The following is a 6,000-nucleotide window of genomic DNA, read 5'->3' as shown; positions in this document are numbered from 1 at the left end:
AACACGCAACAGAGAAAAGATAAACCTATGCGTACTCAGTTAGCAATTTTTTGCAAAGGCTTCCAGTTAAATCCGTTTTTCAGGTTCCTTTGGCTTCACCTGAGTGACTGAACAGGAATCTGTAGTCTGCAAAACTTTTCATAGCTAGCAAATAATTCTTGAAGTTTACTCTTTTCTATTGTTTCTACCCTAACACACTTTGTGGGTGGCTTCCTGTTACAGTGAAGAAATAAACTGATTGTTAAGCTATAAATAAATGCATAGCAAACCGCAGTTAAGATTTTATTAAAAAATAATGACATTTAAAACATACTATACTTTGGATCCTTTTTTTCCCCTCCTACATTTAGGCATTTAAAATTCACACTGTCAAAACTCTTTGTGCAGTGATAAACATGAAACACAAGAAAAAGTAAGAGAAAATACACAAGAACCTCCAGACGCAAGAGATGTGACTTTCAGATAACCACATGAAAAAATTCTAAAGAAGTTATGAGTATAAATAACAGTGAGACAGGAAGGATCACTTTTTTTTCTCAAATGAAGTTATTTCCCTTGACTCCCCTTTGTAGAGATGGAGATGTGGTGCTTACTGCTGACATATTTCTAATCTTTTGGAAACTGCCAGGCTTACCTAAAGTCAAATTTTGAATCTACTAGTCATGTAACAGTGATCCAAAAAAAACTTCAGGCCTGAATTTTTCCTTTCCAAGAGGAGCTAATTTTAAACTGCTAATGCTACTGCCTAAATTTATTTCCTGCTTTCCACACAAAAAAAAATCATCTCCTAAGTTGAACACAGACTTAGTGATGAAGTGTACTGCTCAAACAGAACACGGGAAATTACAATGGCTGCAAATTTCAATGCAAATTTAAATGTTGAGTCACTGGCAATGCCTTCAGAATACATTGCAGTATCTTACTACTTCTGTTATATTAGGAGGACTGATAGTGATATGTGGACTGGATTGAGGCACTGTATTGTGCACCAACAGCCATACAGATTGGGAAGGAAGACTGGTACTGATAGCATCAAAATAGGTGTCCAAGAAATTACATCCTGTGCTTCACAGATTTCTGGCACTAAGTCTGTAACAAATATGAATGCAGTATTGTTTCCCTGTACAACATCTCAGTATCAATCTTTTTCTTAGATTGGTTATGCTACACAGAACCTGTAGTAGGTTCACGTATGCTGACTGAGCTGCCAGACAGTGACATGTGCTCGTTCTCTGTGTGCCAAAAAAGAGAGCTCACTTCTGCCTGCATGGGGTTACCATGAGTATATCAGCAATCATAAATAACTTGACTATTTCTGGGGTTTTTCTGCTGCGCTGCGTTCTGAAAATGAGCAGAAACTTTAGTTTACTGAGGATTATTTCTTGTGTTGCACTCCATGAAGATAAGCAAAGAAGATGGGTGAAGCCATGTGTTTATTCCCTCATTCTGAGAACAGAATGAATCTCAGGAATTGCTTCATAGATATTTGGCATAGTTAAAGTTCCTCTTGCCCTCTAAGTATTGGGGCTTTTTACCTTACTTCCCATTCAGGGGTCCTTGGGTCTGCTAAGGTGAAAAGATACCTCAGAAGACGAGTTGCCATAAGCCAGCCCACTTTGTGAGACCCTGGAGATGTTATCTGTGAGACACGGTGCTTCAGACTAGGATATTAGTAGGAACAGTGGGGTGTCAAGGGAAGAAGAGAAAAACAGTGGGGAAGAGCTGTGTCCTGAGGCCATTGGCTGTCCACTCTGACACCCAGTAATCATCTGTTGTGTGTCTGGGTGGACTGCGGAAAGCTGAAGTGGAAGAGACTGTAAGAGTGGAGCCAGGAGGGTGACCTGATGTTGGTGCTGTACTGCTTTGGCTCAGTTTTCCATCTGGCATCTACAAGTCGTCTATTCAAGGCAATACGAGGCGAGGATGCATTTTCACTGAAGTTGTCTTTTCCAACCCTACCTTTTTTCTTTGCGTCCATTGGAGCGCTGACACTAGTCTCTGCAACTTCCCCAGAAGAAGTCAGTTGTGCCTCCTCAGTCTCATCAGTTAATTTCATTTAAGGATGTAAGCCTAAAGGATTCTGACCACACCACATTTGCATGATAAACTGCATCTTCCTCATGGTGTTTCTGCACAGATATAATTAAGTGTGTGAAACAAAAGACAATGTATGGACCTCTCCTTTAGACTGTAGCTTTCTGGATTCAGTACTTGTCGTGACATCTGCTAAGGTACCAGCTGTCAGATGAAGGAAACTGCAATGACAGTTTTTTCAATAGCTCAATATATCCCTGAGATAGGGCTGGGATCGAGACGCAAATAAACTCTGTGCTAAAATGCTACAAATTTGAAACAAGATTGTTCCTGGTTGTAGTTCTTCGTGTCAGGTTGGAAAAACAGCCATCGTTTTGCACATCTGTTGTTAAAAGGGAGGAAGCTTTTAAACAGTGAGAAAAGACAGGTAAAGTCAAAGTTCTACAAGAAATCAAAATAAAGCTTCAGCTGGGATGGAATATAGTACAAATTTGGGGATATTAGGACCAGCTCTTGGGAAAAGGTTGTGAAAGTTGTGGCACATTGCCTTTCAGATGAGATACTGAAGTTCACTTATCATAAGCAACATCTAGGTGATCTGAAAAACCAAAGAGAAAACCGTGACAAGGCATGAGCTGCACCCCTATCTTGTTTACTTTGCGTTCATATGTAATGAAGATAAAATGAAATGTGATGTTTTTATATATATTTATACATGATTGGACACTAGTACAGTATCTGGGTGTTCTTTTACCCAATCTGTCACCACCTCAATTGTTCATCCAGCAACAGATCTTGACTTTACAAAGAAAACAAAATGGTGGAAAATAAAAGAATCTTTTGTCCCTGGTATTGAATCTATAACCAAATAGTTGCTATAGCAATAACATCTCTCAAAATACTAAATTTAAAGTAACAGCTCCTGAGAATACCTCAGCTCTTGTGAGACCATCTTGGGGGTTTTTTTCATTCTCTCATACTCCATTTGTAGAAGCTGGGAGTCTGTGCTCCTGTCACCAAGCTACTCAAAGTTAATATCAAAAACAGAACAAAAAAAGGGATTGACCTATTTCCACACTTTTTTTTTTTTTTTTCAGATATTTCATGCTTCCCACTGTTTCAGCTTTCCCACTCCACATTAGCGATGTGATTAGTATGTATGTGTGCACTCTGATGTTCAGTGAGATGCTATGGGACACGGGTCCTAGCTATGCTGTGCACAGGCTGGACAGAGGCTGTAGGTGGTACCCTCTGCTGACAGTGCCTCTGGGTTGGCACAGATGAGGGTCTGACTCTCTTTTGGGCGGTGTCTTTGTAATTCACCCGGATCGGGCTTCTTACATGCCATTTGATACAGCCTTTTCTTTACTGTTTTCTGTTTGGTTTTTGCTGTTGTTGTTTTGGTTGGTTTGTTTTTCGTTTTTTTTTTTTGTTTGTTTGTTTGTTTTTCCCAAAGCCCCAGTCCAGAACAGATTTGATGTTTTCCTAGGATATTACAAGATTTAGGTGAAATAGCTTGGTTACTTTTAATTCATAGCTGAGCAGCCAAAACGTCCCTGTGGCAGCTTAGGCTAGCAATTTATCAGTAACAGCCCTTGTGGTGCAGCACAAAAGAAAAACCTTTACGATAATATGCACATGGTGTTTCACTCTCTTTCCCCTTATCAGCACCAGAGCATCGCTTATCAGATGCTGCCTTGGATCAGCGCAGTCGGGGGACTCTGCAGAGTAGGCGGCTTTGGGCAGGGGCACGCTGCCATCTCGCAGGGTTCTGGGACCACAAGGAGCTGTCATCTCATGCAGAAGGAAAATGCTGGCAATTGGCAGCACCGGCTCGTGGGTGCAGCAGCTGCCCCTGGCTCCTGCTGAGCTCAGCGCTGCGCTTTCCTTCCCCGCAGCCTTGTTCTGCGCAAGCAGATCTTCTGCCGTTGTGGTCGCGCTGGTGGTGAGCGCCCTCATACTCTCCCCCCATGCTCTCTCTCTATGCTGTGTCGAGGTGGGGAGCAATGGAACAGGTTGCTCCTCAGAACACAGAGAGCTACACCGATGACGACACTAACGAAACTGGTAAGTAATATGGAAAGTGGCACATGGCTAAACTATGGCCCAATGCTCCCTTCTTTACTGGCATTAAATTAGGACTGACATCGCTGAAGACTGTCACTAGACTAATCAGAATTACTTTAGTAGTAGCGTAATTTTCCGTGAATGGAAACAGGAAGTGGAATATATTAATCTTATAACTCAAATTCACACTTCCTTTCATCTTTCTCAGTGGGTCTGAAGTTAGACTTGTTAGAGATTAAAAAAAAAAAAAAAAAGAGGCTATGCAAGAATCTGTGTTAGCTTCCTACAATCGTGCGAGTCAGGACTGACCCCACTGACATTAACAAAGCAAAGCTGCTGTGTAGCTACATCAGAAAAGAATAATGATCTGCATCACGAATGCAGTGATTCAGGTTGTGGCTAAGATTCCAGGAAAAAAACAGATTAAATGAAGTCTGAAATTCCACCAGCTAGGTCACCGCAGTCCACTGCAAAGCTCCCAACTTACAAAGCTGAGCTGTATCTTTGCTGGACTGGTGGCAGCTGGATTCTGCTTTAAGTGAATTATTGACATATGAATTCACCTCTGCTGTTATTATGCTGACAATCATTTGCCACTGACATTTCATACCCTGTGGATATTAACTACATTACCATCACAGCCCTTTTAATTATCCATATTCTTATTGTATAGATTGGGAAGTGAGATAGGAACTACAGTGACTCACTGAGGCCGTACATTAATGCTTTTAGGCATTGTCTGTGAGGAAAATGGAATTTGAATACATGCATTTCTTCTTGCCACTAAACAGACATTCGGATTTTATAAACTTTTCTGTGAGGATTGTCCTTGCTTTGGGAAGAGTTCCTATGAATTTGCACTTGTTTTTTGCCCGTAGAGCCATCAGGAATTCTAAGTGGAATATTCAATCATAATAATACACAGTGTGGATTGGAGCCGGGATGAAGACATTTACTTTTCACTATGCTGTTTTTGCATAGTGAAAAGTACTTCTGCTGTCACACTGCAATTTTAAAAAGAACATAGATGTTCACACTCATATGGTAAATTCGGTCCAGCTGGGACAAACAAATTTGGAGAGAATAAAAGAAATGTGTAAATTTTTAGTTATGTAAGACTAATGAGGTAAATACATAAATGATTGAAGTACAGGACACTGTAGCCTCTACATCTAGAAGTCTCCTCATTTCTCCAGTGGGTTGTGATTTGAACACAAAGACTGAGCGTTTCAGACCAATCTAAGGGATTAGGTACCTACATTTCATTATCATAAAGTGATGGGATCTTGAACTTAGCTGAGCTTTTTTTGTGCAGCCCAGCCTATAGGCCAGCCAGCCTCACTGGTTTCCTTCATCCCAAAGTGCATCTTCAGCAATGCAGGGGGGGTAATATAGGAAATTAAAATCTTCCACACACCAATGTAAGCCAGTCCAAGCTATGGCTTTCATGTGCATTGGTGGAATACTAAAAAGTATAAAATCCCAGGGTCAAATTTTGTGGAAATGAAGCTCTTGGCACAGGGTCAGGGCCCTAAGTTTACCAACAGAGTCTGCAGTCTCTTCTCCCGCCTCCCTGGGGTTTGACTGCCTGTGTGGAGGCCAGTGCTGACATGTTGCAGCTGTGCCCGGCCTCGTACCTTGCTCATCCTGACCTTGCCCTCCTGACTTGTCTTCCCGGCTCGACCTCAGACCTGCCTCATCACTATAGATTTGTCTGGTGAGCACAGAGATGTTGGCCAACACTGGTTACCATCAGCGCTCCTGCTCTGTGTGCCTCACTGGGGTGCCGTGGTACTGCGTGGCTTCTCAGTGAGGATGCTGCCCAGCCTGCCTAGCTGTCACCCTCAGCTCCTGGCTCCCTGTCCCTTGCAGAGCAGCCAACCCTCACTACTCCCTGAG

Source organism: Vanellus vanellus (genome assembly GCF_965231255.1).
Source record: "Vanellus vanellus genome assembly, chromosome: 6".
NCBI classification, from domain to species: Eukaryota; Metazoa; Chordata; class Aves; order Charadriiformes; family Charadriidae; genus Vanellus; species Vanellus vanellus.
The sequence above is the reverse complement of the archived record's forward strand: the minus strand, read 5'-3'. Positions refer to the sequence as shown.